Source organism: Pongo abelii, chromosome 12, assembly GCF_028885655.2.
Source record: "Pongo abelii isolate AG06213 chromosome 12, NHGRI_mPonAbe1-v2.0_pri, whole genome shotgun sequence".
NCBI classification, from domain to species: domain Eukaryota; kingdom Metazoa; phylum Chordata; class Mammalia; order Primates; family Hominidae; genus Pongo; species Pongo abelii.
Window position 1 is genome coordinate 113840960 of NC_071997.2, and position 23849 is coordinate 113864808.

General features: G+C 36.7%; 1 long non-coding RNA gene across 1 annotated transcript in view; it reads right to left on the reverse strand.

Annotated features, from left to right (window-relative positions):
- LOC134759721 (uncharacterized) overlaps positions 1-11029 on the reverse strand; it is a 119810-nt gene extending 108781 nt beyond the window's left edge. The window contains exons 1-2 of the long non-coding RNA XR_010136353.1: positions 10877-11029; positions 10386-10439 (exon numbers count right to left, since the gene is read on the reverse strand). This is a non-coding gene — a long non-coding RNA (uncharacterized LOC134759721). The remainder of the gene's footprint in view (positions 1-10385; positions 10440-10876) is intronic.
- Between the last annotated feature and the right edge of the window lie 12820 nt (positions 11030-23849).

The following is a 23849-nucleotide window of genomic DNA, read 5'->3' on the forward strand; positions in this document are numbered from 1 at the left end:
AAAACTTAGCTATAAATCTCACAAAATATGTATAAAATCTACATGCTGAGAAATGCAAAATACTGATGAAAAAATTAAAGAAGACCTAAATAATTAGAAGACATATACGTTCATGTATTGAAAGACCCAGTATAGTGAAGATGTCAATTCCTCTCAAACTTCTCAATTGTTTTAAAACTATTTCAAGCAAAGTGTCAGAAGGACTTTTTGTAGATATAGACAAGCTGATTCTAAACTTTATGTGGAAAGGCACAAGGATTAGAATAGCCAAAACAATTTTGGAAAAGAAAAATAAAATTGGGGTAGTCATTCTACTCAATTACAAGATGTACTCTAATGCTACAATATCTAACCTAGTGAAAATATAGACATATAAATAAATGAAACAGAATAGAGCCTCCAGAAATAGATCTGCTCCAATATGGTCAATCAATTCTTGACCAAGTTTTAAGAAACAATTTAATAAAGAAAGAGTAGTCTTTTCAACAAATAGTGTTGGAACAATTAACATACATATGCAAAACATATACCTTAACATAATTTTTATGCAAAAATTAACTCAAAATGAACCATGGGTACATATAAAATGTGAACCAATTAACCTTTTCTACTCTTTTTGTTCAGGAATAAATACTTTTAAAAAATGAACAAAAAGAGACGTTTAGGCAAGTGGGTTCTGATTGTCCTGATTTTGCAATAGCAAAGAATCTTATCCATGGATATGATATGATGAGGTGATTTATTGAACTTGGAACTCCCTGAAGACAAATTTAATTCTTATTACTCACACCTATCCTCCCACCAGATAATTCTTCAAGATACACACATCAGGAATAATCTGCAAAGCAATAATCAACTTGGGATTATTTCTGGCAATTGTAAATGTATCAGAGTTGGAGAATTACCCACAACATTTTTTTTAATGAATTGTTATCTTTATTGGGAAAGAGAATACTGCCTATGGCTTTGCCTTTTTAAAACTCTCAAATTCTGGGATGTGATGAGAAATCCAATATTTCAGAAAAGGTGTAACAACACTAGTGGTGGATTCGCATTTGTTTTCTATCTCTGCCCCCTCGTGCACATACATTTCCACATGCGGGCTCTGGGAAACCAAAGGCAACCCTTCTCTTTCTGAACTCCATCAGTAATGACTCCAGTAACAATAACTGTCAGGGGCTGGAATAGTAAACGTTTTGTAAAAGCAAATGGCTTCCAAATGTGCACTTTCTCCATGAGCATGTCCCTTGTGAGCCTGATTCAGAAAGCCAGAGCAGGTAAAAACACCAAGCCCAAAGCCTGATGACAGGATCAAGCAGCTGAAATCTGTGACGGGTAACCTCAACCCCATCTGCAATCTCTTCTCTCTTTCCACTCTAAGGTGAGTTTACTTGGCCTGTTGATTTGATCTACAAGACTGGCCCTTTATGAGTTTTGTGTACTGTGTTTATCCTGGGAACCATTTACAAAGCCACTAGGTATCTAAATACAACCTGGCCTACTGGCAGGGGGATTGCCAGGTGGAGGGGAGTAGTTGATCAGCTCCTTTGACCTTTGGGTCTCCTATCTAGAAGAAAATATTTTAATTTTACTAAGACTTAGTATCTGTGTTTTCAGAATGGCCACTTAATCTCTGGAAATTAACACTATGACTAAATCAAGAGCCCCAAAGCTATTTATTTACTTGTTTTATGGGAACCCACAATATTACGTAATATTCATAAAATGCAATATATGCCACTAGATTTTAAAACAATGCTTTCAAAAGTTTTGAGCATGTAATTAAGGAAAAGGGCAGTGATAAAAGAATTATGTACCATTTTATTAAAGCACTCTATAGTGGGGATGTCTGCATTAAATGGAAACCATATAGGAGCACAATAGCAACTTTTTGCTGGATAGTGGGATTATTAGTGATTTTTATTTTTTAGGTACAGTCATGAACCAGATGATGACATTTTGGTCAACAACAGGCCACATGTATCGCCCTGATTCCATAAGATTGCAATACTCTATTTTTATTGCTCCTTTTCTATGTTTAGGCACACAAATACTTATCATGATGTTACAATGGCCTATGGTATTCAATACAGAAACATACTGTCCAGGGTTATAGCCTAGGAGCAATAGGCTATACTAAATAGATAGGTGTGCAGTAGGCTATACCATCTAGGTTTGTACCAGTACATTCTATAATGTTCACAGAACGACGAAACCACCTAATAATGCATTCCTCAGAACATATCCTCGTCATTGAGAGATGCATGACTATATTTACGTGTTGTCAATTTTTTTGCCTAGAACATATATTTATTTATTTTTAAATCTTGAAAAGTAACACTTCAAAACATAACTATTATCTCTACATTTTGGAAATAGATCAGATTTTTATATCTTTCTATAGTGGGATCATTCTACTCTCCCTGTAGTTACAAGTTATCAATTAAAGATGTATTATTTTATAATTAAAAAAACTGAACTGGAGGATTTTTATTGGCATCTTAGTGAAAAGGAAAGTGGTTTTTTTTTTTGAGACGGAGTCTTGCTCTGTTGCCCAGGGTGGAGTGCAGTGGCGCGATCTCGGCTCACTGCAAGCTCTGCCTCCCGGGTTGACTCCATTCTCCTGCCTCAGCCTCCCGAGTAGCTGGGACTACAGGCGCCTGCCACCACGCCTGGCTAATTTTTTGTATTTTTTAGTAGAGATGGGGTTTCACCCTGTTAGCCAGGATGGTCTCAATCTCCTGACCTCGTGATCCACCCCTCTTGGCCTCCCAAAGTGCTGGGATTACAGGCGTGAGCCACCGTGCCCGGCCGGAAACTGTTTTATTTTATCTTATTAAATAATTATTTTAATCCTCCCCAAAAGCACTTCCCTTGGCACATCCTGGCTTAGTGTCTTGGGGACTCTGGTGTTTGGGGTTGCTCCCTTTCAACTTTCTCCATTTCTAGGGAATTTCCTTGTTTTTCCCTGCTGACAAAAACTGTTCTGTGGAAACAAGGGGCTAGCTCATGTTACAGAACTAAAAGGATTGTTTTAAAAAGCAGATAATTTCTCATCTAACTGCACAGCTTCTGGCCACCAGAGCAGCTAAATGAAGCTTGAAAAACTCAGGGACATCCAAAGGTGCTTGCAATAAGCAAAGCAAAACAGTGCACACTCCCCAGCCAGGGTCTCAAGGCCCCACAACAAACAGCTTCACCCAAGCCTGCAGCTGCTGGCTATTCTCTATGAGAGCTGGGACAAGACACACTGGGCTGGGACCTCTGCGTAGCTTACACAGATGCTGGGCCTTTTGCAAAGTCTGCTGGACATAACACCATCTTCAAAGAACCCCCACCCCATACATCCCTTTGAAGAACTTGCTTTACTCAGAACAAAATATCAAGATTCTTGCTGTTTAACTTTCACAGGAAGCCAAGGCACTGATAAATGAGAGCTCATCCATACATGTTTTCACTCTGTTACCTAAGAAACTATCTTCAAAACAGAAGTCCTCATAAATACTCTGGAGATGCATCAGACACTCTCCGGTGCTGCGCGACACTGTGTATATTGTTTGGCAAGAGTTCATGGGGGAAGATAAACTAGCACATCTTGCCAGGATTCTATTACTCTTGACCCTGACCTTGGCTGGAGGCTGTTTCCAGTTACACTCCGTCTTAAAGAAAGACAGCGCCTACTCTTTCCCTATTTCCCTCTTCTCTTCTCTTTTCAGTTTCCCCAAGCACAATGCCTCATTGGAGGGAAGAAGTATTTGTTGGCTACTGCTTCTTATTCTTAGCTTTCTCATCTGAACACCAATACTCAAATGATATCATGAAACCTTTAGGTAACGGAGGCTCACTTTTAGAAAGCACTTGATCTTTGCACAATATTGCTCACTGTGATTATTTTTTCCCATGAGCCATGACTCAACTTAACAGTGCCCTCTTTGCAATATGAGGTTCCTCAGGTTCCAACGTATGGTCTACCAGGGTAGTATTTTCCATCCCTCACTCCCACCAGCTTAGGCTAGGCTCACTTCAGACATTCTCCAGGGGAAAAAATAAGTTTCCCATTGAGGTGGCACCATAAGCTACAAAGCTTGGGGAGACTCATGGGGAGTGGCCAAGGGCTTCATGTGCAGATTTTTTTTCTATATAGTAATTGTAACTGAAGCAGAATACTACAATTTTGAGAGGCTCGGGTTTAATAGTACCTTTAAAAGTGAAAATAATGGCTGTATTGGTCCGTTCTTGCACTGATATAAAGAAATATCTGAGACTGGGTAATTTATAAACAAGAGATTTGATTGTCTTACAGTTCTGCAGGCTGTATGGGAAGCACGATGCTGACATCTGCTTGGATTCTGAGGAGGTCTCAGGAAATTTACAAACGTGGCAGAAAATGAAGGGAAAGCAGGATCATCTTACATGGCTGGAGCAGGAGGAAGGTGGCGGGAGGTGCTATACACTTTTAAACAACCAGATCTCAGGAGAATTCACTCACTATCACGAGAACAGCACCCAGTGGGAAATCTGCTCCCAAGATCCAATCACCTCCTACCAGGCCCTACCTCCAATACTGGGCATTGCAATTCTACATGAGATTTCAGTGGGTATGCAGAGCCAAACCATATCAATGGCTAATATTAATATTTATCGAGCAGTTACAATATGTTTTTTTTTTACCTGTATCTCATTTTATTCTAAAAATAATCCAATGTAGTATTATCCCAGTTTCACTTATGAGAAAACAAAAGCTTGATGAGGATAAGTAATTGTCCCGTGGGAAATTAAATGGTAACTGATAAAAGTTTCCCTATGTAGAGATACAAAAATCTAACCTAATCCTAAAATATAGAGATAACTGTTACATTTTTGAGTGCTGCTGTTTTCAAGTCTTTTAAAAAAGTGTTCTAGGCAAAAACTTGAGAACACATAAATAGTATGGAAAATAAAAATCCCTGGTAATCTCACCATCCAGTAATAAAAGTTGCCCCCACCTTTTGTTTTTTTTACCTATATGTTGTTTTGGTTTAATGCAGATGTCCTTCATTATATAGTGCAGTACTGACATGGTTCATAACTCTTTTACCACTGTCTTTTTCCTTAGTCACATCTTCAACATTTTTGAAAACATGATTCTTAAATTCAGCTGATACACATTTTATGAATAGTACATACTTTATTTACCTACTGTTCTCTTCTTGAGCATTTGGATTTTTGCTGGATTTTCACAGTGACCAAACAGGTACATAAGAAATACTTCTACATATTTCTAATTACTTGCCAGACTCCAGAGTGCTAACCATTTTCCTCTCCAGTAAAATAAGTAGGGCAGAGAATCTAAGCAGGATTAAGACCTTATATGAACAATGCCAATTTGTGACACAATTAAGGTGTTTGAAATTTCGTTAGGCGGCATACAGGAGCCTGCATTTGCCTACACATCCACCTCGACAGATGGTGTCAATGTCTGCTAATATGACAGGCAAAGAATGGTTATCTGTAATTTTTTATAAACGTTTGTGGAATTAAATTTGTTTCCATATGTATTTTGAGTGTTTTAAAAATCGCTCTTCATTTTCTGTTTCATTGTTTTGCCCATTTTATATAAGAAACTTTAAAAATTTATTTCTAAAGATACTTAGAATATTAATGTGTTAAGGTTAATCTTTGACAAAAATATTTTCCCAAGTTTCTGCCTTTGAGTTTTTGTATACAATATATGTTGATGGAACTTTTTTGTGTGATCAATCAATTTTATTATAATTTATTTATTTATTTATCTTGCTGTTATTTATTTGGTTGTCATTTTCTTTGTGTGTGTGCCTGTGTGTGTGTAAAAAGCCTTCCATACTTCAAAATTGGGTACCTACTTACTTATTTTTTTCTGGTTTCTTCACAGGATTCTCTTTTTATATTTAATTTTATATTAATTTAAAATTAATAGTGACATATGAAATGAGTTAGAAGTTTAAATATATATTTTCCCCAACTAGTTGTCATGTTTATTATTTCTGGTGAATAAAAATTAAGAAGAATGGATATCTATAAAACTCGGTCTTTTCATCCAGGGACAGAAGGTGTTTTTTTAAAATTATTTTAAAATTGTTATTAAAGTTTTATTGTGTTCTTTGCACATGTTTGGCGGCTGAATATCTTGTAGGCGTTTTTATTTTTAGTACAAATGGACTATTTTCCAAATGTCTTCAAACTGATTTATGCATTTACATGAGAAAACTATTGATTTTGATTTTTTGTATTATTCTAATAACTGTAAGCTATTATTAATTCTACAAAATTTTAGTTATCTCCTGAATTTTTATTAATACTGTTTTTAATCTAGAAACCCAAGTTATTGTTGGTAAATACCTGTGTGTGTATGTGTGTTTGTATGTATGTGTATTCTCTCAAAAGCAAATTCTGGTATTTGCTCTGTGTATTGTTACCAAATTTATAATTATTATTTAGCCTATACTCTATGCCTTCTGCTTCTAGCACTGAACATCATTACATTAATACTATATTAACTCCAATCTTGAATTATTAAATTGTAATCATTGTTCAGTCATTTTTAAAAGAGGGATATGTGAGAGGCATATTTTCTAAACCCTAATGTATCATAAAGAGAAAGAACTGTCTTTGTGGTCATCTATGATATGAACAAACTCTTTCCTTTTATAACTCCTTATCTGTGCATGTTGGAGTACAAATTCAAAACAATAGAAGCAGAAAGTTGGGATAAAAATTTCAAGGCTAGTTGGATAAGAAAAGTGTTCAGTTGCACAGGAATGATAAGACAAATTATTTTTTAATCTAGTAAATGAATCCAGTAGACTTCTTACATGGCTTCTGCTGTACATCAATTTTAAACGTCAGGGCGGTGGTAGTACTCGTTAAATCTTAGAATATCTCCTAAATCCCCAGTTCTCTGGAGTTAGCTAAACCCAAACTGTTTAAGTCTCTGAGAACTTTTCAACCTAATTCTTTTTTTTTTTTTTTTGACGGAGTCTTGCTTTGTTGCCCAGGCTGGAGTGCAGTGGCACGATCTCGGCTCACTGCAAGCCCCGCCTCCCAGGTTCCTGCCTCAGCCTCCCGAGTAGCTGGGACTACAGGTGCCCGCCACCACGCCCACCTAATTTTTTATATTTTTAGTAGAGATGAGGTTTCACTGTGTTAGCCAAGATGGTCTCGATCTCCTGACCTCGTGATCCGCCCGCCTTGGCCTCCCAAAGTGCTGGGATTAGAGGCGTGAGCCACCGCGCCCAGCCCAACCCAATTCTTTAATAATAGTGACATCTCTAAAACAAAATTTGCTCACAGTCAGCAGTCAGTAATTTCTTCTTAGCCAGGGTAGAACTCTTTTATTGCACGCTCTAAAAAGATTATTATTTGTAAACATGATTGTATTATTCTATGTTTTCAAAAGACAGGCAAAAAGATATTTGTATTTCTAGAGAGAACCTCAGCTATGAAATAAGGTGCTATGTTTTTAAATAGTATATAATATATAATCAAATTATAAGTAATTTTAATTAGCTTTAGAAGTTAAAATTTTTTTTTATCATTAAGAAACTATAGAATTGTCACCTTCTAAATGAAAAGAGATTCTATTAAAATTTTATGTTTTTTGTGAGAACACATGGGCACAGGGAAAGGAACAGCACACACTGGGTCCTGTCACGGGGTCGGGAGAGGGAGAGCATCGGGATAAATAGCTAATGCATGTGGGGCTTAATACCTCAGTGATGGGTTGATAGGTTCAGCAAACCACCATGGTACACGTTTACCTATGTAACAAAACTGCACTTCCTGCACATGTTCCCTGGAACTTAAAATAAAATAAAATAAAAATTTAAAAAAAGAAAAATAAATGAAAAAATTTTAAAAAGTTAAAAAATTATGTTCTTGATACAGAGAAAAATCCTTAGTTTATTAGTTATTTTTTCTCTTGCCATGTTTATATAAAGGCAAGAAAATTAAGAACTGAAAAGCAAACAGGGTCTATTTCTTTCTTTACCCCACACTATATCTCTGTAATTTATTTCTATAATGCAGGAAAGGTACTAGGGAAGACGATAAGGATTATGAAAAGATATATACTGGTCAGGCACGGGGACTCACGCCTGTAATCCCAGCACTTTGGGAGGCCCAGGTGGGCAGATCACGAGGTCAGGAGTTTGAGACCAGCCTGACCAACAGAGTGAAACCACGTCTCTACTAAAAATACAAAAATTAACCTGGCGTTAATCCCAGCTACTCAGGAGGCTGAGGCAGGAGAATCGCTTGAACCCAGGAGGCGGACCTTGCAGTGAGTCGAGATTGCTCCATTGCACTCCAGCCTGGGTGACAGAGCGAGACTCTGCCTCAAAAGAAAAATATATATATAAATATTATATATTATATATATTATATATTTTATATAATCTATATTATAAATTTTATATTATATATTTTATATAATCTATATTATAAATTTTATATAATATATATTTATATAATGTATATAATATATTTTATATAAAGTATATAATATATTTTACATAATGTATATAATATATTTTACATAATGTATATTATATATTTTACATAATGTATATTATATATTTTACATAATGTATATTATATATTTTACATAATGTATATTATATATTTTACATAATGTATATTATATATTTTACATAATGTATATTATATATTTTACATAATGTATATTATATATTTTACATAACGTATATTATATATTTTATATAATATACATATATTAAGAGAGCAAGAAATTTCACACCCTTAAGAGAAATGTCACTAAGTATAGACAGAAAAAAAAAAAAACCAAAAACTAAACTAGAATGTTGAAGTTCAAACTAGTCTTAAGGAGATAAATCTACATAACCTTATTTTAAATCTGATTCTAGAATAGGATATATTAGGAGATATTGAATTAAAGAAAGAAAAGATGTAGGGGTAGATCACATTTCGATTTACAATAGATAAAGTTGACAAAGGAATGAGACTGTGCCTTAATGTCTACACATTAAGGTAATCGAAACAATGTAACATAAGAAAGTCCAAATTAGACTCAAGAATCCAGAAAGCATTTTATAAATGATAAGGATGGCACGACAAATTATTGGGGGAGGATAAAGAGTAGAAATGATATTGAGAAAACTAGCAGCCAATTAGGGAACAAAAAAAGGAAACCCCACTTCATTCCTCACATCACAATAAGTTCAAATAGATCAAAGAAAATGAAACAATAGATATTATAAAATGTAGATGGATAAAAAGTTTAGAGTGGTGAAGATGACTCTAAGCATGACGTAAAATGCAAAATTGATTAAATTGGTAACTTAAATCATTAGAAACATAATGAAGTGAAAAGGCAAATGGCAAACAGAAAAAAACATACGTGCATCATAGATGATCAAACATTGAGCTGATAAATACAAAATATAAACAACTCTTAAAAATCAAATGGCAAATTGACCCAGGAAAAATATGGACAAAGAATATAAATAGGAAAGCACTGTGTAAGAAATACAAATGACCAATAGATATATAGAAAAAAGTCAACCTCCTTACTAATAAAATACATATAAATTAAAGTAACAATGAAATAATAGCATGTTTGACATAGAGACTGACAAAGATAATCAATTTTGCCAACATTTGATCTTGATAAGGATACCAGGAAAATACCCTTCTATTTACTACTGGTAGGAACATAATACAAATTATCTTTTTGAGTGGAAATTGGAGATATAAACCAAACAAATATCCATGATTTTTTATTCTATGCAACATGATGTTCATTGTAAATTATTTACATTTTCATACTAATAAAACGAGGAATAATCAAATGTCTAATAATAACAAATAAATCTTTTATGATGCCATCATGCAATAGACTATTATGTCCCATTAAAAATGAGGAAAATAAGGTAGATCTTATGCATATACTCACATAAAAAATTCCCAAAATGTATTGTTAATTTAGAAATAAAAGGTTCCTAATAATACATTTTGAATAATTTTATTTCTTTTTTTTTTTTCTTGAGATGGATTTTCACTCTTCTCACCCAGGTTAGAGTGCCATGGCATGATCTCGGCTCACTGCAACCTCTACCTCCCGGGTTCAAGCGATTCCTCTGCCTCCCCTTCCCTAGTAGCTGAGATTACAGGCTCCCACCACCATGCCCAGCTAATTTTTGTATTTTTAGTAGAGACGGGATTTCATCATGTTGGCCAAGGTGGTCTCAAACTCCTGACCTCAGATGATCCACCTGTCTTGGCCTCCCAAAGTGCTGGGATTACAGGTGTGAGCCACAACGCCTGGCCTGTATGATTTCTTTTCTGCTTTTTAAAAGTATTTATATTTTACAACTGCACTCACGACTCACCTCTTTCTCTTTCTTATCTCTTCTCTGTCTCTCCATAGTCTGCATTGGAAATATCTGAAAAAACACCAAAATTTATCTGTGATTATTAGGGATATGTGATTTTAGTGGACTATCACCTTTAAATAATATATCGCTATATTTTATAACATTTTACTATGGGAAATATTTTTACTTAAAAATATCAAATATTTTGAAAGAAAACATTATTAAAAATATGTGGAAACATGGGAAATGAATATACTTCATTTGTTTTGGAGGCATATTTGGGATTATTGCTTTGTTTTTTCATTTACTGACATCTGCAATTGCTACAACCTCCTTTGTGTTATAAACCATGGAAGATGATGAATTGGAATCAACACCAATAGCTAACTTCCTTCTACTTGGCCTTACTGTTACTGTAGAGGTTGAAACCTAAAATTACATTCACAAATTCCTTGGTAGGTAAGCTTTCAGATGTCATTTAGCTTTGATCATTTACATTTACTCACGTAAAATCTATGGACTTCAAAGCATTCAAACTGCAAGGATGATGATGAAGATGGTGATGATTATGATGGTGATTATTATGGTGGTGATGGTAATGGTGGTGATGACAGTTTTCTGCAGCAGCATCAGCAGATGTCCTAGTGATGAGGAGCTGCCTTCCTAAGAATTAACAGAATTTAGGTCATCCATTTTGCCACTTCTGGAGGTGGCAGCAGTAGTAGCAACTTCTCAATTCAGTGTTTCCCTGATAATAAAAGAGTCTCTGAATTGCCCTGGGTCTGCTCAAGTCAGAGTCTATTTCTTCAGACATTCAAAGGATTCTTCTAAGCTGGGTAATATCCACCAATGAGTCTCCTTGTTCTTAAACTAGGGTGTTGTCTAGTACCTAAGTTCTGATTGAGGTATTGTCAAATAAATAAGTGAAGAGATGAAAACATATAGAAAACAAATATAAAGCACCTGGGTAAAAAAGAGCAAATATGAATCGCTAGTGATACATTTCTATGGCTTCATAAAGTCTATCTGATTGAGTCACTACTGACAACCTTTCTAGATGTATTTAAGTTATAGATTCTGGGATTTTTTTAAGTTATGCTTAAACCTCTCAATACCTACTTTTATTGTGTTCCATTTTGTTACACTTTACAGAAATTACATTTTTACTAATTGAAGGCTTGTGGCAACCCTGCCTCAAGTCTGTCTGCATCATTTTTCAAACAGCATGTTCTCACTTCATGTCCTGTGCCACACTTTGGTAATTTTCACAATATTTCGAGCTTTTCATTATTATTGTATCTGTTATGGTGCTCTGTGATCAGTGATGTTCAATGTTACTATCGTAATTGTTCTGGGGAAAAATGATCTACGCTCACATAAGTCTGCAAACTTAATTGATAAATGTTGTATGTGTTATGGGTGCTCCATCAACAGGCTGTTTCCCCATCTCTTTCCCTCTCTGTGGGACTTCCTATTTCATGAAACACAAACGTATTGAAATTAAGCAATTCAGTAACCTTAAAGTGGCTTCTGAGTGTTCAAGTGAAAGGAGGAGTTGCACATCTCTCACTTTAAATCAAAAACTATAAATAAATAAGCCTAGTGAGGAAGGCACACTAAAAGGCAAAATAGCTCAAATGTTAGGCCTCTTGTTACAAACAGCCAAATTGTAAATTCAAAGGAACTGTTCCCGAAGGAAATTAAATGTGCTACTTCAGTGAACAAATGACTATAAAAAAGCAAAACAGCCTTACTGCTAATATGGTAAAAAAAAAAAAAAATGTTTAAGTGGTCTAGACAGAAGATCAAACCAGCCACAACATTCTTTTAAACCAAAGCCCAAAGTCTAATCCAGAGCAAGGTCCTAACTCTCTTCAATTCAATGAAGACTGAGAGAGGTGAGGGAGCTGCAGAAGAAAACTTGGAAGCCAGCAGAGGTTGGTTCATGAGGTTTAAGGAAAGAAGCCGTCCTCACAAAATAAAGTGCAAGGTGAAGCAACAAGTGCTGATATAGAGGCCATAGCAAGTTATCCAGAAAATCTAGCTAAGATTATTGATGAAGGTGGCTAAATAACAGATTTTTCAATGTGGATGAAACATCCTTATATTGGAATTTTCACAGCTAGAGAGAAGAAGTCAATCCTTGGTTTAGAAGCTTCAAAGAACAGGCTGACTCTCTTGTTAGGAGCTAATGTAGCTGGTGACTTTAAATTGAAGCCAATGTTCATTTATTATTCCAAAAGTTCTAGGGCCTTTAATAATTATGCTAAATCTACTCTGCCTGTGCTCTATAAATGGAACAACAAAGCCTGGATGACAGCACATCTGTCTACAGCATGATTTGCTGAATATGTTAAGCCCATTGTTGAGATTACTACTCAGAAAAAAAAAATTCTTTCAAAATATCACTGCTCACTGACAATACACCTGGTCACTCAAGAGCTCTGATACAGATGCGCAAGGAGACTAATGTTGTTTTCATGCCTGCTAACACAACGTCCATTCTGCAACTCATGGATCAAGGAGTAATTTTGACTTTGAAGTCTTACTATTTAAAAAATATATTTTGTAAGGTGATAGTACCACAGATTGAGGTTTGCCACATTGATTGACTCTTCCTTTCACAAAAAATTCTCTGCAGCATGTGATGCTGTTTGATAGCACTGTAACCACAGTAGAGTTTTTTTCAAAATAGAAGTCACTCCTCGCACATTCTGCCACTACTTTATCAAGCAAGTTTCTGTAATGTTCTTAATCTCTGTTGACATTTCAACAATGTTCACAGCATTTTCACCAGGAGTAGATTCCACCTCAAGAAACCATCTTCTCTGATCATCCATAAGAAGCTGCTCCCCATCTGTTAAAGTTTTATCATGAGATTCTTACAATTCAGTCACATCTTCAGGCTCCATTTCTAATATGAGTTTTCTTGCTGTTTCTACCACATCTGCAGTTACTTCTTTCATTGGGCCAACATAATAAGATGTAGGGGAAAGTGTGATGGGGCTTCTTGTTCCCTCACTTCTAATAAATAGTTAAATGAAAAAGGCCAGGAGGAGCCAAGATGGCTGAATAGGAACAGCTCCAGTCTACAGCTCCCAGCATGAGCGTCACAGAAGACAGGTGATTTCTGCATTTCCAACTGAGGTACCGGGTTCATCTCACTGGGGTGTGCCAGACAGTGGGTGCAGGACAGTGGGTGCAGCGCACTGTCTGTGAGCCGAAGCAGGGTGAGGCATCACCTCACCCGGGAATCACAAGGGGTCAGGGAATTCCCTTTTCCAGTCAAAGAAAGGAGAGACAGATGGCACCTGGAAAATTGGGTCACTCCCACCCTAATACTGCGCTTTCCCAATGGGCTTAACAAACTGGCACACCAGGAGATTGTATCCCGCACCTGGCTCGGAGGGTCCTATGCTCACAGAGTCTCACTCATTGCTAGCACAGCAGTCTGAGATCAAACTGCAAGGTGGCAGTGAGGCTGGGGGAGGGGCACCCGCCATTGCCGGGACTTGATTAGGTAAACAAAGCGGCCAGGAAGCTCGAACTGGGTGGAGCCCACCACAGCTCAAGGAGGCCTGCCTGCCTCTGTAGACTCCACCTCTGGGGGCAGGGCACAGACAAACAAAAAGACAGCAGTAACCTCTGCAGACTTAAATGTCCCTGTCTGACAGCTTTGAAGAGAGTAGTGGTTCTCTCCGCACGCAGCTGGAGATCTGAGAACGGGCAGACTGCCTCGTCAAGTGGGTCCCTGACACCCAAGTAGCCTAACTGGGAGGCACCCCCCAGTAGGGGCGGACTGACACCTCACACGGCCACGTACTCCTCTGAGACAAAACTTCCAGAGGAACTATCAGGCAGCAGCATTTGTGGTTCACCAATATCCGCTGTTCTGCAGCCACCGCTGCTGATACCCAGGCAAACAAGGTCTGGAGTGGACCTCTAGCAAACTCCAACAGACCTGCAGCTGAGGGTCCTGACTGCTAGAAGGAAAACTAACAAACAGGAAGGACATCCACACCAAAAACCCATCTGTACGTCACCATCATCAAAGACCAAAGGTAGATAAAACCACAAAGATGGGGAAAAAACAGAGCAGAAAAACTGGAAACTCTAAAAATCAGAGTGCCTCTCCTCCTCCAAAGGAACACAGCTCCTCACCAGCAATGGAACAAAGCTGGATGGAGAATGACTTTGATGAGTTGAGAGAAGAAGGCTTCAGATGATCAAACCACTCAGAGCTACAGGAGGAAGTTCGAACCAATGGCAAAGAAGTTAAAAACTTTGAAAAAAATTAGACGAATGGATAACTAGAATAACCAATGCAGAGAAGTCCTTAAAGGACCTGATGGAGCTGAAAACCACGGCACAAGAACTATGTGACGAATGCAGAAGCCTCAGTAGCCGATGAGATCAACTGGAAGAAAGGGTATCAGTGATGGAAGACGAAATGAACGAAATGAAGCGAGAAGAGAAGTTTAGAGAAAAAAGAATAAAAAGAAATGAACAAAGCCTCCAAGAAATATGGGACTATGTGAAAAGACCAAATCTAGGTCTCATTGGTGTACCTGAAAGTGATGGGGAGAATGGAACCAAGTTGCAAAAAACTCTGCAGGATATTATCCAGGAGAACTTCCCCAATCTAGCAAGGCAGGCCAACATTCAAATTCAGGAAATACAGAGAACGCCATAAAGATACTCCTCGAGAAGAACAACTCCAAGACACCTAATTGTCAAATTCACCAAAGTTGAAATGAAGGAAAAAATGTTAAGGGCAGCCAGAGAGAAAGGTCGGGTTACCCACAAAAGGAAGCCCATCAGACTAACAGCTGATCTCTCAGCAGAAACTCTACAAGCCAGAAGAGAGTGGGGGCCAATATTCAACATTCTTAAAGAAAAGAATTTTCAACCCAGAATTTCATATCCAGCCAAACTAAGCTTCATAAGTGAAGGAGAAATAAAATACTTTATAGACAAGCAAATGCTGAAAGATTTTGTCACCACCAGGCCTGCCCTAAAAGAGCTCCTGAAGGAAGCACTAAACATGGAAAGGAAAAACCAGTACCAGCCGCTGCAAAAACAGGCCAAATTGTAAAGACCATTGAGGCTAGGAAAAAACTGCATCAACTAACGAGCAAAATAGCCAGCTGATATCATAATGACAGGATCAAATTCACACATAATGATATTAACTTTGAATGTAAATGGGCTAAACACTCCAATTAAAAGACACAGACTGGCAAGTTGGATAGAGTCAAGACCCATCAGTGTGCTGTATTCAGGAAACTCATCTCACGTGCAGAGACACACATAGGCTCAAAATAAAGGGATGAAGGAAGATCTACCAAGCAAATGGAAAACAGAAAAAGGCAGGGGTTGCAATCCTAGTCTCTGATAAAACAGATTTTATACCAACAAAGATCAAAAGAGACAAAGAAGGCCATTACACAATGGTAAAGGGATCAATTCAACAAGAAGAGCTAACTATCCTAAATATATATGCACCCAATACAGGAGCACCCAGATTCATAAAGCAAGTCCTTAGTGACCTACAAAGAGACTTAGACTCCCACAAAATAATAATGGGAGACTTTAACACCCCACTGTCAACATTAGACAGATCAACAAGACAGAAAGTTAACAAGGATACCCAGGAATTGAACTCAGCTCTGCACCAAGTGGACCTCATAGACATCTACAGAACTCTCCACCCTAAATCAACGGAATATATATTCTTTTCAGCACTACACCACACCTATTCCAAAATTGACCACATATTTGGAAGTAAAGCACTCCTCAGCAAATGGAAAAGAACAGAAATTATAACAAACTGTCTCTCAGACCACAGTGCAATCAAACTAGAACTCAGGATTAAGAAACTCACTTAAAACTGCTCAACTATATGGAAACTGAACAACCTGCTCCTGAATGACTACTGGGTACATAACGAAATGAAGGCAGAAATAAAGATGTTCTTTGAAACCAACGAGAACAAAGACACAATGTACCAGAATCTCTGGGACACATTCAAAGCAGTGTGTAGAGGGAAATTGATAGCACTAAATGCTGACAAGAGAAAGCAGGAAAGATCTAAAATTGACACCCTAACATGACAATTAAAAGAACTAGAAAAGCAAGAGCAAATACATTCAAAAGCTAGTAGAAGGCAAGAAATAACTAAGATCAGAGCAGAACTGAAGGAAATAGAGACACAAAAAACCCTTCAAAAAATTAATGAATCCAGGAGCTGGTTTTTTGAAAAGATCAACAAAATTGATAGACCTTTAGCAAGACTAATAAAGAAGAAAAGAGAGAAGAATCAAATAGACACAATAAAAAATGATAAAGGGGATATCGCCACTGATCCCACAGATATACAAACTACCATCAGAGAATACTATAAACACCTCTATGCAAATAAACTAGAAAATCTAGAAGAAATGGATAAATTCCTTGACACATACATCCTCCCAGGACTAAACCAGGAAGAAGTTGAATCTCTGAATAGACCAATAACAGGCTCTGAAATTGAGGCAATAATCAATAGCTTACCAACCAAAAAAAGTCCAGGACCAGATGGATTCACAGCCGAATTCTACCAGAGGTACAAGGAGGAGCTGGTACCATTCCTTCTGAAACTATTCCAATCAATAGAAAAAGAGGCAATCCTCCCTAACTCATTTTATGAGGCCAGCATCATCCTGATACCAAAGCCTGGCAGAGACAAAACAAAAAAAGAGAATTTTAGACCAATATCCTTGATGAACATTGATGCAAAAATCCTCAATAAAATACTGGCAAACCGAATCCAGCAGCACATCAAAAAGCTTATCCACCATGATCAAGTGCGCTTCATCCCTGGGATGCAAGGCTGGTTCAACATATGCAAATCAATAAATGTAATCCAGCATATAAACAAAACCAAAGACAAAAACCACATGATTATCTCAATAGATGCAGAAAAGGCCTTTGACAAAATTCAACAACTCTTCACGCTAAAAACTCTCAATAAATTAGGTATTGATGGGACGTATCTCAAAATAATAAGAGCTATCTATGACACACCCACAGCCAATATCATAATGAATGGGCAAAAACTGGAAGCATTCCCTTTGAAAACTGGCACAAGACAGGGATGCCCTCTCTTACCACTCCCATTCAACATAGTGTTGGAAGTTCTGGCCAGGGCAATTAGGCAGGAGAAGGAAATCAAGGGTATTCAAGTAGGAAAAGAGGAAGTCAAATTGTCCCTGTTTGCAGATGACATGATTGTATATCTAGAAAACCCCATCATCTCAGCCCAAAATCTCCTTAAGCTGATAAGCAACTTCAGCAGTCTCAGGATACAAAATCAATGTACAAAAATCACAAGCATTCTTATACACCAATAAGAGACAAACAGAGAGCCAAATCATGAGTGAACTCCCATTCACAATTGCTTCAAAGAGAATAAAATACCTAGGAATCCAACTTACAAGGGACGTGAAGGACCTCTTCAAGGAGAACTACAAACCACTGCTCAATGAAATAAAAGAGGATACAAAGAAATGGAAGAACATTCCATGCTCATGGGTAGGAAGAATCAATATCGTGAAAATGGCCATACTGCCCAAGGTAATTTATAGATTCAATGCCATCCCCATCAAGCTACCAATGACTTTCTTCACAGAATTGGAAAAAACTACTTTAAAGTTGATATGGAATCAAAAAAGAGCCTGCATCACCAAGTCAATCCTAAGCCAAAAGAACAAAGCTGGAGGCATCATGCTACCTGACTTCAAACTATACTACAAGGCTACAGTAACCAAAACAGCATGGTACTGGTACCAAAACAGAGATATAGATCAATGGAACAGAACAGAGCCCTCAGAATTAATGCCGCATATCTACAACTATCTGATCTTTGACAAACCTGAGAAAAACAAGAAATGGGGAAAGGATTCCCTACTTAATAAATGGTGCTGGGAAAACTGTCTAGCCATATGTAAAAAGCTGAAACTGGATCCCTTCCTTACACGTTATACAAAAATTAATTCAAGATGGATTAAAGATTTACATGTTAGACCTAAAACCATAAAAACACTAGAAGAAAACCTAGGCAATACCATTCAGGACATAGGCATGGGCAAGGACTTCATGTCTAAAACACCAAAAGCAATGGCAACAAAAGCCAAAATTGACAAATGGGATCTAATTAAACTAAAGAGCTTCTGCACAGGAAAAGAAACTACCATCAGAGTGAACAGGCAACCTACAGAATGGGAGAAAATTTTTGCAATCTACTCATCTGACAAAGGGCTAATATCCAGAATCTATAATGAACTCAAACAAATTTACAAGAAGAAAACAAACAACCCCATCAACAAGTGGGCGAAGGATATGAACAGACACTTCTCAAAAGAAGACATTTGTGCAGCAAAAAAAAACACATGAAAAAATGCTCATCATCACTGGCCATCAGAGAAATGCAAATCAAAACCACAATGAGATACCATCTCACACCAGTTAGAATGGCGATCATTAACAAGTCAGGAAACAACAGGTGCTGGAGAGGATGTGGAGAAATAGGAACACTTTTATACTGTCGGTGGGACTATAAACTAGTTCAACCATTGTGGAAGTCAGTGTGGGGATTCCTCAGGGATCTAGAAGTAGAAGTACCATTCGACCCAGCCATCCCATTACTGGGTATATACCCAAAGGATTATAAATCATGCTGTTATAAAGACACATGCACACGTATGTTTATTGCAGCACTATTCACAATAGCAAAGACTTGGAACCAACCTAAATGTCCAACAACGATAGACTGGATTAAGAAAATGTGGCACATATACACTATGGAATACTATGCAGCTATAAAAAATGATGAGTTCATGTCCTTTGTAGGGACATGGATGAAACTGGAAACCATCATTCTCAGCAAACTATCGCAAGGACAAAAAACCAAACACCGCATGTTCTCACTCATAGGTGGGAATTGAACAATGAGAACACATGGACACAGGAAGGGGAACATCACACACCCGGGACTTTTGTGGGGTTGGCGAGGGGGGAGGGATAGCATTAGGAGATATAACTAATGCTAAATGATGAGTTAATGGGTGCGGCACACCAACATGGCACATATATACATATGTAACAAACCTGCACGTTGTGCACATGTACCCTAAAACTTAAAGTATAATAATAATAAAATTAAAAAAAAAAGCAAAATTATGTAATTAAAAAAAAATGAAAAAGGCCTCCTCCCCTCCCTCCCTCATCCCTGAAAGCTGTGTTTTTTGAATGTGATGCCAGGATGCTCTGGCCTGTCTCATAACTATAAAGGAAGTCATTCAGAGGGTGAAACGGGGAGAAAGCCAAACTACTCAGCCTTCTTCAATTGAGGTTCTGCTTTGGAATCACAGAACAAAGATGTGGATCTTTTCTTAATTCTCTCAAGAGTGACAGTAAATAGTACCACTACAGATGTATAGAAGTTAATTAATTGCATGCAATAGATGCCTTAAGGCATTAGGGCTAAATTCTCTGGAGATCCAGTTGAGAAAAGCTCCATAATGAGTGGGATAATGGTACTCACTGTTATTACTCTGTATTTCTTTTCATGAAAAATAGTACATTTCCTTATTATTTAAGGTAATTAGAGGTGGAGTTTTCTGAAACTTGCAGCTGAAAGCAATTTAGCTCATATACCTCTTACGATGAGACACAGTGAATTTCGCTTCACCTCTCTGTTTCCTTGTTGATGGACATGGCAGCTAATGTGAAGTCAGTAAGTATTTATTGTTAGCAAAGAAGTTTGATATCTTCAAAGTTATATATCATGGCACTGTTATAAGTTCCTTTTAGAAGGGTGATAATTTGTTAGGTTCATTCAGACCCTGAAATTTGAAAACATTTTATTCGTCATTTAGAAAAACAAAACTAGATTGTCCTGAGCACTGTTAGGAAGAAAAAGCTTTTAAGACTTAATGGTTTAATAACTAGCCATGAGAATAATTCAGTCCCAACAATTGCTGACTGTTGACAGTGGAAGTATAAACATGACCTCCATTCATTCATTTGCTGACAGGCCTTCAGAAGCTTGAGGACATGAATGGCAAGTGTGTATCAAGCATGGGGCAATTTGCTTAAGTTGGACATTGCCTTGAGGGAAGGACAGGCACTGTTTTCTCAGCAAAGTTTTTCACTTGCCTTACTGAGATGATGAAAGAGACCTAGAAAACAGGAACCAGAAGGCTTTGTGGAAGCTAAATTGATGAGAGCACTGAAATAACCCTTGATGTTACTTAGAATGGTCATCACTTTTCTTTAACACTGCTAAAGATTCTCCCCAGTGAAATTAGGCAAGAAAAAAAAAGCATCCATATTGAAAAAGAAGTAAATCTGTCTAGTCCCAGGTAACATGATGGTCTATGTAGAGGATTCGATGAAATATACTAAAATGAGCTATTAGAATGAGTGAGTTAGTAAACTTGCAGGGTATGAGATCAATACACAAAAACTAATTGTATTTCTATATACGGGCACTGAACAATTAAAAATTGAAGTAAAAATTTAACCATATCACCAAAATATGAAATACCAAGGGATAAATCTGACAAATAACATCCAAAATCTATATGCTGAAAACTTCCAAATATTGCTGAGAGAAATTTTAAAAGATCCTAATAAACGCAGAGGTACACTGTGTTCATAATTTGAAAACTGAATATTGTTAAAATGCTAATTTTTCCCAAATTGACCTGTAGATTCAATGCAATTTCAATTAAACATATCGTTTTTGTTTGTTTGTTTTAATAGAATTGGACAGGCTGATTCTACAATTCAAACAGAAATACAAAGGACCTATGTAGAAGAGCCAAAACAACTTTTTCAAAGATAAAAAAGTTGGAGGATTTACATTATCTGATTCCAAACCTTATTATAAAGCTACAGCAATTGAGACAGCGTAATATTTATCTAAATACAGACAAATGGAATAATAGAATAAAAGGGACTGGGCGTGGTGGCTCACGCCTGTAATCCCAACACTTTGGGAGGCCAAGGCAGGCAGATCTCGAGGTCAGGAGATTGAGACCATCCTGATCAAAATGGTGAAAACCCATCTCTACTAAAAATAACAACAACAACAACAAAATTAGCTGGGCATGGTGGCACGTGCCTGTAATACCAGCTACTCAGGAGGCTGAGGCAGGAGAACCATTTGAACTTGGGAGGCAGAGGTTGCAGTGAGCTGAGATCTCGCCACTGCACTCCAGCCTGGTGACAGAGCAAGACTCTGTCTCAATTATAAAAAAAAGGGAGATTCAGAAATAGGTCCACACATATATGTGTAACTTATTTTTCCACAAAGGTTCAAAGGCAATTCAGTGGGAAAAGAATATATTTTTTAACAAATCAGAAAACTAAACAAAAAAGTTTCAATTCATACATTTAGCCATGCATAAAAATTAACTCAAAATTGATTTTATACCTAATTTATAAATTAAAATCATAACTTTCAGATTAAAACACTGGAGAAAACTTTTGTGGTTTTGAGTACATTTAAGTTATTTCAAACATTGATAACTTGGGTTATTATTTAAGTTATTTCAAACATTGATAACCTGGGTGTCATCAAAATTAAAAACTTCTCTTTTTGAGACACTGTTTAAAGGTAAGGAAAACCACAAACTTGGAGAAAATATTTGATAAAGAACATATATCTGATAAAGAACTTGACTCCAAGTTTATAAAAAAATTTCAAAATTCAATTATAAGGAAACAAGCAACTCAATACAAAATCTGAACAGATATTTTATTGATGAAGATGTACAAATAAAAATAAGCCCATGAAAAGATGTTCAATATTAAGAATCATTAAAGAAAGGCAAATTAAAATGAAAATGAGATACCTACTAGAATGGCTAACAGGAAAAGGACTGATCATCTCAGGTGTTGAAAAGTATATGGAGGAACTCTCATTCAATGCTGGTAGTAATGTTACACAGAACAGCCATGTTGCAAAATAGTCTGGCAGCTTCTTAGTTAAAGATGCAGCTGCTATATGATTAAGTTATGATAGTCTTATGTATTTACTGAAGAGAAATAAAATTACATATCTATAGAAATACTTCAGCACAAATGTTCACAGAAACTTTATAATAATCAAAAGTAGGCAACAACTCAAATATCCATCAACAAATAAATGGATAACAAATTGTGGCATATCCACATATCCTTGAAATACTACTCACATAAAAGGAATGAATTATTGATACACTCAACAACATGGATAAACCTCAAAATAATTGTGTGGAATGCAAAAAGATAGGCCGGCCAAAAAGGGTACATACTGTATTATTTCATATATATAACATTCTGGAATATCAGAAACATATCAGCTAACAATATCAGAAAGCATATTGGGGTTTACCTGGGGACATGAGCAGGAGTGGGGAGGGGAAGGAGAGAAGGATTGCAAAGGAGTACAGTGAAATGTTTGTTGGTGATGAATATTCGAATATTCTCGTTGTCTTGATAGTGGCGATAAGTATATACACATGATAAATGTATCAGATTATACTATTTATGTCTAGGTTATAATTTATAAAATTATACTATTCATGTCTAGCTTATTTATGTCAATTACACCTCAATGAGTCTGTTAAAATAATTCAGAAGTGTGATGAGTCTTCATAAAGGGGAAGGTCAGAGTGCTATGGAAACATAAAATGTGGCAACTTCCTCTAGGCTACTTCTCAGGGCACCTACCTAAACTGGTAACAGGCTACATATTTATATGTATATTTATATTTACTATATTTATATATATATATATAGAGAGAGAGAGAGAGAGAGCTAGGAATGATTATATATATATAGAGAGAGGCATATATATATGTATATATAATATATGTATATAGAGAGAGCTAGGAATGATAATATGAACAATAATAACCAAACATTAGTAAATATTATTTAAATAGCATAAATATTTCATTGAATCCTCTACATAGACCATCATGTCACCTGAGAATAGACAGATTTACTTCGTTTTCAATCTGGATGCTTTTTTGTTTTCTTGCCTAATTTCACTGGGGAGAATCTTTAGCAGTGTTAAAGAAAAGTGATGACCATTCTAAGTAACATCAAGGGTTATTTCCGTGATCTCATCAACTTAGCTTCCACAAAGCCTCCTGGTTCCTGTTTTCTAGGTATCTTTCGTCATCTCAGTAAGGCAAGTGAAAAACTTTGCTGAGAAAACAGTGTTCCTGTCCTTCCCTCAAGGCAATGTCCAACTTAAACAAATTGCCCCATGCTTGATACACACTTGCCATTCATGTCCTCAAGCTTCTGAAGGCCTGTCAGCAAATGAATGAATGGAGGTCATGTTTATACTTACACTGTCAACAGTCAGCAATTGTTGGGACTGAATTATTCTCATGGCTAGTTACTAAATAAATGCTATTATTTAAATAGCATAAAAAGTTG